The sequence below is a fragment of the Pimephales promelas genome, chromosome 3 (assembly GCF_988280905.1).
Source record: "Pimephales promelas chromosome 3, fPimPro1.hap1.1, whole genome shotgun sequence".
NCBI classification, from domain to species: domain Eukaryota; kingdom Metazoa; phylum Chordata; class Actinopteri; order Cypriniformes; family Leuciscidae; genus Pimephales; species Pimephales promelas.
This window is the reverse complement of record NC_142771.1, coordinates 26,330,819-26,343,386: the sequence shown is the minus strand read 5'-3', so window position 1 is coordinate 26,343,386 and position 12,568 is coordinate 26,330,819.

Below are 12,568 nucleotides of genomic sequence, written 5' to 3'. Positions count from 1 at the left end.
GTAAAGTAGGCACAAAGGGGTGGCATTCATTTATGCATTTACGGCCCAGTTCAAATACTGTATGTGCACAAGGTACAAACCTGACAGCATCTGTCTTCATCCTCCTTAACTGTCGTTTCAACTGACATTTCATTCTTGTAGGATTGCTCAGGGGTCTGGGGTCTTGTTAAAGACTGAAACTTCAATAGAATGGAAAAAAGACCTAATAGGTGGCTGAGTGCAGACGACACATTGAAGTTTTTGTGAGGCTGCTGGTGTCTGATTCTCTTTCTTTATGGCAGGGTCTCATTACTACACACCTCGGTCATATTAAAGGGACATTGTATCGAAAATGTATTTTCCATTCAAACGAAGAATGTATTCATTCCCAGTGCTTGATATTTTACAGCTTCAAAAATAAGTTTGAGCCTATGACTAATTTGTACAACACACGAAAGTCTTTTGAGTTAATGTTAACCACACATTTAAATTTTGTTTTAATGCGAAAAGCTGCATTCTAAAAACTCTTCAGAAATTCATACAGGATCTTCTAATTCGATTTTTTGCGTTGGTCTAAAGATTGAAGTTGTGTTGCATAATGAAATTTGTCTGTGCGCTATAGCAACACCCTATTGTTACTATAACACAGACTGAATTTCTTATAATTTCTCAAGAGCAATAACTTCTAAGTTGGCACAATCACAGGCCACACAAGAATATGGGATGGTCAAAGTATTTGGAACGTCTTATAAGGCGTTCTGTTACTTTTGCAACTGACTGCATTCCCCAATTTCATTTTCAGCTTTGTCCTCTAGATGGCTCTCTGATCTCCATCTATGGGCAAGAGTAGATCAGTGTGATGTAGTGAGAGTGGAGCAGTTCCTTTTACAATTTTTTTTGGCACCCTGGTGTAAATGGCACTGGAAACACAGCAGATCTATTTGCACTCAAGTGCATAAAAAAAAAAAAAATACACCAACATGCACGTTTGATTTTAGATAGTATGTGCTTTGATATTTTATGCAGTGGTGCCATGTGTGTGTGTTTGTCTATCTCTTAGTATACATACAGTATATGTAGCCTACAGTATTTACGTTTGTATAAATATATGAAATAATATATATATATATATATTAATGTATATTATATATATATTATTAATGTGTGTGTGTGTGTGTGTGTGTGTGTATATATATATATATATATATTAGGGGTGTAACTTTATACAAAACAACAGAAGGTTCGGTACAGACCTTGGTTTTGAAGTCAAAATTCGATATGGGTTCAGTACAGTAGGGGGGAGAAAACTAAACGTAAAATAGCTTTTTGTATTATGTAACAGTATAATGATAAAGGTTAACATAGTCCAAACTATTAGCCTAAATTAAATTGCTATTTATTATATTTATTGAGCTGATTTAGCGATTACACGAGATGATGCGTTTCAGAAAGTTGTACTGTATCTTTCAACAGATGCTCATTAATGTTTATTCTGTAACTCTAGGCCTATAGGTTGGAAGAGATGATTGCGTTCACTTGCCCTGCTGTTTGAACTGAGGCGTCAATGAGATCTTTCACACCACATTAAAGAGCATCATTTTCTTTCTGAATTTTGTTTTGAAATCGGCAGAATTTGAATTATGACACATTGTTTCTATTCGAAAGTAACAAAACGCAGAGCTTATTGCAATTAATGGTGGTTAGGCTACACTGGTGTATTTGTCGTGTACTGCCTTCATCTTATCCACCTGTCTTTGTCCGTTGTCGTCATGTGTACTGTTGTTGTTCATCTTAGGTTGGATTTAGCTAATTTTAAGATTGTGTCCTGAATCCTGAAACATAAAACAAGAGCTCTAAACCGGGCTCTCTCAGATCCCAAACCATCTTTGAGATGATGCAATTCAATTTTGTCAGTGTAAATCAATTTGGTATCACGGGAGAATATTTCCATCTTGCATCAGTAGAGTCAGTGGCCTGTTTCCTTCTCGGGCAGGATGTTGCTGTGCTGTGCACGTGCCTGGTGTTGCTCCGTTGCAGTTAATTATCTGCATTAATGAGGGAAGCTCACTCATTTATCATTGTCTCATTCACTCTGAAAGAGCCTGACTGTAGCTGCACTGCCCCCTATCAGTAGCCTGATACCATGCTATTTGCAGTCCTCTGAACTGTGATTGTACATTCAGCATTCATATTCAGAATAAATTTACATGTAAAATAAACATTTGTTCACGCACACTTTTATGCAGTGAGTCGCATGCACCACAGCTTTTATTTACTTTGAGTGTTATTTTCATCTCATCCAAGGTGAGATGAAGGCCTCTGAGTCTTCGTTGAATCACTTTTCTCATATTGTCTTCTATCTGGCCTATTGGTGGCTTTATAACTTTACATTTAAGAAGCAACTGGCCAATCCTTGCTTTGCAAGAGCAACTCAACATCAGGATCCATAAAACCAGTTATTCGTTTTCTCGCTGGAGAACTGGACGGCATTCCATCTGGACAGCGAGTGGCCGTTTGGAACGTTATAACACAATCAGGACACCTCTTTAACCTCCACACCTTTTCTGTGTCTCTTTCTATCCCTCCTGCTTTTCTTCATTTTGCACCGTCCATGTAAAATATGGAGGGTTTGGAGAGATTGTTTGATGTATTCAATCAGGTGCACTCAATGTGGGACAGATGATGCATGACCGCAGGATGGCTGGAGAATGAGTTTCGAATGAATAAAAAGAAGAGGGGGTGACTGAGAAGATGATGAGTGGTCTTGTGGCTGTAAAGAAGAGGCTGAAGGGGCTTCCATCAGGTAAATTGCCCTTTACTAGCATATTGCAGGAGCCAGTCTCTATTTCATTCGACCGGGGAGTCACGTCTGCGGCCATTAAAGTGCTGATGTGGGACTTTGGATGGACAAGTCGGAGCTAAGGCTAATAGTATAATCAGGTACTAAGGAATTCATTTTCTCCTTGGCTGCACTCTGCGTGCAGGGATGGAAAGGGGAGTCGAAGGAGATCTGCGGGTTAACCTGTGTCCCGTTAGCCCACAGTGACTCCCAGACGCAGCGTTAAACTACAATCTCTATAACTCCCTCAGACTCAGCCAAAGGTCATAGGTCAACAGCGAAGCATTCATTTAATGCTCATGCCACTTAAAGAGATGATGAAGCTTTCTTTACTGTATATATAGCACCATGAGATGTATATTATTTGATGTAACAAAAGATCCTGGAATGCTTTCCTGTTCCTGTTTCTCATGGCACCGTTTGTTCTTTGTGTGAATAACCCACACAGATGCTGAGTGTATCATGCATAATGATATGTTTTATGTCTAGTATTTACTCTGCAGTATCTGAGCAAGCGTCACAAAAACATGTCAAACTTTGCATGCGCATGATACGCTGGAAAAAATGTGTATTGTGGCCAATTTAACAATTCGTTCCCACAACTTCTTATACTAATACTGTACGTCAGCACGTTTTGCTAAATTGTTTCGTCATGCAAGTAGATCGAGAGCGTGATATAATTTGTTCCCTCAATTTACTTAATTGTAAATTGTAGTAATAAATCCCCTTGATTTAGTTCAATCGAAACACGGGAACGATTTGATACAGACATGGACACGACAATGGTAGGAATTATTATATTGTGCGCATGATTTAAACGAGGGAACGATTTAAAGGAACTTGTGAACTAATTGTTAATTTGTGGCCAAAATGTACATATTTATTCCTGCATGTCATAAATAAACTGAGAAAATACATTTGCCAAATATAATAAATAATGCCAAAATGTCCTTTCCCTTCCTCCCTCCCTCCCTCCCTTCCTTCCTTCCTCCCTCCCTCCCTCCCTCCCTTCCTTCCTTCCTTCCTTCCTTCCTTCCTTCCTCCCTCCCTCCCTCCCTCCCTCCCTCAGGCCTAACACCGTGTCCTAACTACACGTGACAAAAGGTATCTTTTCCATGTTAATCAGGGTTTTTGTCCTAACCAGACGCACACAAAGTTTCTAATTTAGAAACGGTTCCTATTTTGGCGAAGTCGCGGCTGACAGATCCGCCCACACAGAGATCTCATTGGATGGAAGTTCTGCGTGTCATGAATATTTAATCATCAAACATGGATGATGAGGAACTAATTGTCGAATTTCAAAGGCGTTAGGTCACTGTGCCACAAGCAATTCCTTCCTTTCCTTTCCTTCCTTCGTATAGGCCTAATACCGTGTCCTAACTACACGCGTCGCGACGACACGTGATAAAAGGTATCTTTTCCATGTTAATCAGAGTTTTTGTCCTAACCAGACGTGACGGCGACACTTTAATGTTTTGATTTTTTAATAATGTTATTTCTTGATTTGATTATGTCCTTACCCATTTCCAATGCAAGTGTGGGCCAGCAATGTGCTTTCACAGAGAGACTCCGCCCACATGCTGTTCTGAATGGCTGTGATTTTTGATTGACGTGTGGCGTCTCAGTCACGTCACGTCTAGTGTGGAGAGATACACTTGCTGTCGCTGGAATTTGATCGCGTCGCGTGTAGTTGATCTCTGCGATCACCTTAGCTCACGATGCTTTTGAGACACGCAGCCCTGGACATGTTTCCTGAGATCTACTCATTGGTTATTGAATAGGTTGTTGTTTTTGGGTGCTGTAGGTGTTGTGCCATAGTGCGATCCGAAAGACTGATCCTAAACCAGCTGGTTTTTGCACAGCACAGTGCCCCTCCACGCGCATCTCTGCCGCCAACCTTCTCCCTCCCCCTCCAGCCTTATCTTCCTCTCCTGTTTACCACTGGCTCACTAATGGAAAAAAATTGCAGCAATATGCAAAAAAGCCGCTAAGGCAAATGCAGGTTGCCCAGGCAACAAAGAGGTTATATTCCTGGGTGCTGATGGAAATCAGTGTAGTGCGCCTAGCTCTCACATCCTGCCGAAAATTAGATGGAGAAAAGAATACAAAGAAAGAGACTTGCAAGCATGAGTAGGAAGGTTCCCAGGAGCCAGTTCAACTTCAAGCCATGTTTAGTTTTCATCAGTGGCCTTGGCAGGCATGCCGGCTTTCAATCCTTTATGTATTTGTGTGGAATTAAAGGAATAAATCAGTCTCACAACAACAAATATAACTGTGAGCCATGAATTCATTGTGTTATATTGTGTATTGTAATGTTTACAATAGCTACTTAATTTCTTAGTTTTTTCAGTCATTTGAGGGTTTAACCTGCTCGGCTTTGAATGTGATGATAAACAGTCTAGTCTCCATGTAATCTTGTTTCGTTAACTGGCAGTAAATGGAATGTGCCGACAGGCGTCTGCAGAGACACCGTGAACCACGTGTCATTGCAAAATATAATCATGGAAGGTAGTGAGTAAGGAAGAGAGATCAATTAAAATGAGAAATGTTAAGGAGTTCATTTCTTCAACATTAAGAGATTAGGATTTTGCCCCCAGATATACTTGAAATGCATGTGTATTTATAGCAACATCAGATCTGAAAGCTTAATTTTCTTGGAATAGAATCAGAAAATAAATACTATAACCTTGAGCTATTAAATGTCAGGTCTAGTGTAGAACATATCTCCATAATAATGTCAGTGTATCTTATTAGTTGCACCTATTCGGAGCAATTACACTGAAGACAACCACTGAAAAGCAGTTCAAGGCAAAACATGTGAAAGAATATTTTTCCCCTCAATCGCAGAGTTTTCATTTAGTTTTTCTTAAATGTATTAGTCTTTAACTTTCATCACTTTATATTTACATTTTCATACAATTTGATTTATTTAATTTTGTACATATTCTTTGTCCGTATTAAAATGCTCTCATGGAGTAATATCTGTGAGAACAGCACTTGAACCAATGTAACCCAAAGTGTAATTTATATATTATTAACTCCCAATATTTGACTTTCTTTTTTCTTACATCTTAATCAAATCCTTTCTGATCGGCTCTGAAGAGCCCAGCTCTTTTTCTCAGCTGGAGTTTTCCTGTGGGAAAGGGGAAATTGCTGAATTGCTAGCTTCAATCTGCTTGCCTGTTGATATTAAACAATAAAGGGAAACCGTAAAAGACCATTGCCTGTAGAAGTGCAGTGTTTATTAAAGGTGAACGAGGGCTTATGGACCTCTGAACTGCGAATATGTTGCTTTATTTCTCTCCTTACTGTTTTATTATCATGATTATAGTGTACTGTTTTTATGTTGGATTTCTCTTCGAACATGTTAAGGCAGTAGGCCATAGTGACATTTTCTCTTGATGAAACAACATGAAGACTGATGTGTGGCGATTAAAAAACTCATCAATTTAAAATTAATATCTCTGACCACAGGAAACATATAGACCGCGAGATGTTGTTAACAAAGAATAAGGCAGAAAATATGTATTGTGAGGGGAGAGGAGGACTCTAAACAGGTGATCTTCTGTGGGAGGTTTACAGCTACTTCCACTCCTTTGACATTTCTAATGTGTTTCGTATTCCTTTTTTCCCTGCTTTGTTTGTCATTTCCACAGTACTTTTTTTAGACACTGACAATGTAGCTACTGAATAAATTTGAATTATTAAAGAGAATATATATTTTTTAATTATTATTGATTATCTAACCACTCTCCTTTATCTTCATTGTTCTCTTCCTGATTGTTAGTCTCTTTCCTGTTTGCCTCATGGTGACTCTATTGTGAACATGATAGTAGCAGTGATGATGCTTGACCAAGCACATCAATCTAACACAAACACAATTACACCCCTATTTTTCTTGAGTAGTTTAATCTTTCTATTCTGACAAATTTTTTTTGCACATAATGTTCTGTTAGTTCATGTGCATTGAGCCCAAAAAAAAACCGTTTGTGGTCTTAATTTTGAAAGCGTTCTCTTAGTGCCTGTTCACATATCACGTCTTTTGTGCACTCAAATTCATTTTTAAATGTAGACGTGCGGTATGCATGCACGCTCATAATGGAATCGTTTTTCCATTTATCGAGATAACATTTCAACTTTTCAGAATGCCGCAAACGCACCGTAGGCGCTATATGAATGGCGCTATATTCACGTAGCCCACTATATACCGCGTTTTTAGGTGCTATATATGTGAATGGCGCCTTATGCTCACCAAGGCTCTATTTAATTTATTTGATCAATAACTGTTATTTTATGAGTTAGAGTTGTTTTTTTGGGTACAATGTTGCACATAGCTGATATGTGGATGAAGCACCACATATAATTAAAATGTTCAGTTCAAATGTTCTGATTACTTTGTAGAAATGCTTCAATTTGGCTGTTTATTGAGCAAACGTATCTGATAAAAAGGGTGCATCCATGTTAAAGTAAATACTATTTTCCTTTTAATGTGATGTTGGCTGAGGCGACCTTCTCATATAGAATAAAATAACTTTTATTAAGCTCATGAATAATACGGAAATCTTCATGTGAGTGTGTATTATTTTAAAATAAAGAGCACTATTCATTACTGCACTATGCAGGAATCCCGTTTTTGTCAATAAGCGACCCCTAGAGTCGCTGTGGAGTACTTGAATTTAATGTTACTGTCGTAAATACCACCGGCTGTTCAGTTACCTAAAAAAACTGCATAGAATCCCTTTAACCTCTTACAATACAACTTTAATTTAGAAGGATGTCCTGTTACTTCATCCACTACAGTAAAAGACCTGGGTGTTATACTAGACCGTAACTTGTCTTTCGAAAATCATTTTTCGCATGTTACAAGAACAGCCTTTTTCCACCTTAGAAACATTGCTAAGCTACATAACATGCTATCTATTTCTGATGCAGAAAAGTTAGTTCATGCATTCATGACCTCGAGACTAGTTTACTACTTATTAATGCTTCATTAGCTGGTTGTCCTAAATCCGTAATAAACAAGCTACAGTTGGTGCTAAATGCAGCTGCTAGAGTTCTTACTGTGTCAAGAAAATATGATCATATAACACCAATTTTATCATCTCTACACCGGTTACCTATTAAGTTCCGTATCAATTACAAAGTACTACTACTGACCTATAAAGCCCTCAATGGTCTATATGTATTAATGGACCTTCTATCGCCCTACAATCCATCGCGTTCTTTAAGATCACTAAATTCAAGGCTTCTGGTCATTCCTAGGATATCTAAGTCCACTAAAGGAGGGAGGGCGTTCTAAACTCTGGAATATCCTTCCTGATATTGCTCGAGGCTCAGACTCGCTGTCCCAGTTTAAAACTACAGTAGATTAAAGACGCAACTCTTTAGCCAAGCTTTCACATAATGCTTACCTTTTATACTGTTGAATCCGATCGAATGCATTAATATTATGATATGAACAGCAGCTATGCTAATTATTTCCCATCTACGTTTCTGCTGTTATCTCTGCACGTTAGTCCCAAGGTAAATACCGTTCGTCAGCTCAAGTTTGTATCCAGCCTGCCTCTCACGTAGACTTAAAATACACTTAAATGCACTTTCTGTAAAGCTGCTTTGAAACAACATTGTGAAAAGCACTATACAAATACATTTTAATTGAATTGAATTATGTGTAAGATGTTTAATTTTGATGGAAAGTACTGAACCTTTAAATCAGGATAAATGGATCTTTTAACTGCATTTGATGTCTCTGTTAAGCTCAGTGCAGACTTTCTGACACTGTGTCTCTTGGTGACATTTGTAAAAGAAAATCTCTAAAAGCACCCCAATAAAGGAGGTAAAATCATTCAGGATATGAAATAATCGTATTCTCCTTAAAATTAAAACTTTAACTCTATTGTTTAAGCCATTATTTGCCCCCTATGAGCTGTGAAGTGGACTCAGCAGAGGGGGCAGACATTTTAATCAGATTTTGACTTGGCTATATACTGTGACTGGAACACCGTAAATCATAGTGTCAGGTACGATTATTATCTTGAGGTATGATATGATCTCTGTCTTTATCTGATAGGCCTCATCAGTGTCAGGAGCGGAAATGTAAATGAAGGAGGGATGATGAATGGATAAGTATAAAATCTTTGCACTATCCTTTGACTATACTCTGACAGCCAGTGCTCCTCTGTCCAGTGCCACAGCCACTCCATTAGAGGAAATGAAAGCCCGTAGCTGGACTAAGCCACAATTACAGGCACAATTACTTCCTCTACAAATCGCCCCAGATCCCTATGCCTGATTATCAAATTAGAGCTATTAATAAACTTCCCGCTGTGTGTGCGTGTGCTAGAGACTGCTTTCTCTGCCCTGAATATACATTAGCATACATCCTTTCCATCCATCCAAATGAGCAGTCAGATAAGCTGTTTGTGGAGAAACGTGATTAAGCAAAAGCTTGAATTCTGGCTTGTTGTTGTATGTTTTTGTGTGTTCGTTTTTGGTGCTTATCAAATGGTATACCAGTGAGAAAAAAAGTGGTCTTTTTGCTTTTTCTTTTTCTTATTTTTATGAAATCATGGGGTGTTATAAACATACTAAATGTGCCTTTCCTTAACTAAAACAGAAATTGTATATGAATGTACTTCAGAGTAAATGGAAATAGACTTGGCAGAGAAGGGTGGGACCAAAAATGCAGAATTTAATCTGATAATTCAGATTTGTGCTGGCTCGATTCAGGCCTCAAAGCAGGGAGAACTAACCATATCTCTAAATCAGAGTCTGTATATTGAAAGTGATTTAGGGCCCTGCATTGGCTGGCAGTGCATATATAAATTCACCCCTGACAGCCACTCGAAAGCTTACCGTATCAACATTATGAGGCATTTGCATGGCAGAGCCTTGGAGATTATACACCATGCAAATGATGTAGCTCGCTGGATGAGGTGATTTCAGTTCTCCCCGCACCCGTCCTCGTCCTCACACCCCAGGGGATAGGAGCTCCGCCTTTGTTCGCATATTCATTTTTTCCTCGTTTTGCATGGCCCTGGTTTTATACGCTCGCCTGCTTGGGCATCTAAAGGCATCAGCGCTCACAGGCTCCTGGGACACAGAAAGCCATTTTTCATTTAAGACGCGTGGCAGCACTCCGCCCAACCCCCCATTCTACCTTTTAATAATGCCCTCTTGGATATTTCAAGGGTTTTTTTTTTTTCATATCCGAGTGGTATTGTGGAAGATGGCATAACAATAGATGAATAGATCAACCATTGGATAATTCTATAATTCTAATAGTGTACCCTTATCTTGCACTATAACCAAACATTTTTACAGCTTGAAAGCTATAATACAAATGAAACATATTCTGATATTTTCTATTTTACAATGTCCCAAAATGTAATTGGATGGTTTTTGATACTTAAAGAAAAAACAATCATATGTTCGTGACTCCCCTGTTTGAACTCGTTCATCAAAATGAATGAAACTTTTGAGTCATTTGGTTCATTCAACAAACGAAATGACTCGAAAAAAAGATTTGTTCATTATGATGAATGAGTTCGAACAGGAGAGTCACAAACCCGCATCACAGAACAGAGCAAGGCGAGCATTTGTGCTTATAAAACTTAAACATTTTTATTTATTTTTGAATTGACCGATTGTTTCACTAGATAAGACCCTTATTCATCATCTGGTATCGTGTAAAGCCCTTTTGAAGCTGCTCTGAAACTGTCATTTGGACCTTGAACCGTTTGGTGCACATGCAGTGAAGTCCATTATATGGAGAAAAATCCTGAAATATTTTCATCAAAAACCATAAAGGAACATTTCACCCATTTCAACATGAATCTTTATTGAAAGTGGATCATATAGTCGAAATGTAAAAGAATTTTTGAATTTGGTGCTCTCTTGACCGAGAAAAGACAGAAGATAACCGAAGGGTGCATTTGTATGAAAGACTACAACACCCACAATGCACCACATTGCACAGCTCAGCAAGCCACACCCACTAATCCGGTACTGCGCACACATCAGAGAAATCATTCTTTCATCAACAAGGCTGTCGTTTCGTCAAACGTTAGCTGCCACCAGAGTTTGAAATTCATTTCACGTAAAAATTTCTAGTAAGTTGGGTGTGGCTAGCTGGGCGAGGGACGTGAGAGCGGCGCGAGAGGACGGCGCGAGGCCGGTGGCGTGAGTGATAATGAAAGACAAGAACGCACCAACCGGTCTCGTAAATGGCAGATCGAGAGAGAAACAGGCCTGAATTTATGTTGTATGTGGGCATCAGTCATCAATTAGGGGCTGTTGGCTTATACTTTCGTTTTGTATTTGTTCATTTTACTATTAAAATGTTTAATGTTCGCCAATTCACGCCTCCTTCTTCCCACAACAACAAACCCTGTTAACCTTACATTGGCAAACTCATTAGTGAATTACTCCTCATTTGTATTTCTTTCTACTAAATATGGTGTATTACTGCATGAGACCTGTTTAGTCAGGCGAAACTATGATGGTTCACATCACAACACAAACGTCCGTGTGCTCGTCTGATTCAGAGATTTCGGAGAAATTGCCATTGTTGAATTTCTCTGCAGCAGACGGACTCTTGCTGTGTCCGTAGACCGCAGCACGCAGCGAGAACACATGCACAGCAGTCCGCCTCAGCTCGAGCCAGTCCAGGCTCCTCGACCGCGACAGGCAGCCGCCTCCGGTTCCTCCATCAGCCTCAGCTGCTCTTCACTAATTTATATTGCGGCTTAAAGATAGCCACGAACATTGGATTTGAGCAGCAGCCTTTCAAAATTATCTTCTTCCTTATCATGTTTAGTTTCTTCTGCTTAGCTTCCAAAAACAAGATGGCTGATATTTATTTCAATTTCTGCAACTGAAGTCCCACCCACTGATCTGTAATAGGCCTGTAGGGTGAGTGGGTCCCACACCCTTGAATTATGAGGAGCTAAGTTTGTAGTCTCTACACTTTTCAATGAAATGTGACTTCCTGCTTATTATGACGTCATAATAAGCAGGAAGTAAAACACTTAAATCGTTATTTCTCACATCTCAGGGGAAAATAATAGAATAAACCATGACCATTTAAAAATATGGGTTTCTAAAGATACAAAGCTTAATGCAAATGGGTTCAGTCTCCCTTTCATTTCTTTTCTACTGAAGAAAGAAAGACATGGACATCTTGGATGACATGGGGGTGAGTAAATTATCAGCAAAAGTTTTTTTTTTTTTTTAAGTGAACTACTCCTTTAAGTTTATACAGATCTTTAGCAAAATTACCACAACTTTTCAAAATTAACTATGAACATTGTTTTTTTCATTTGAAAGTGTCCAAATATGTTGTATATTTTGTACATGCTCATACTGTTTGAGCTACACAAATGCCTTTTTATATGTCTTACTGCATATGCCACTTGATGTTCTGTTATATAATGCAAAAATATTCATTATAAATGTGGCGTATCCAAATACTTTTTGCAGATACTGACACCATTCCATCACTTCCATCCCTGACACTTCCATCACAAATGCTGGATAAATAATATCTCTCTCCCTCTCCTCCCTCTTCCTCTCCTCTCTCTTTTGCTTTGAACATAATTTTTTCCCAATGCTGTATCAGCTTTTAAGGCCTTATGTGTTATTAACTCTGGCTCTGGGCTCAGAGAGTGACCATTTCCTCGCCTGCCTCAGATGGCTCCTGACACCTGTGTGTTTGACTACAAGTGGCAGCGCTTCATTCACGGTGCATTA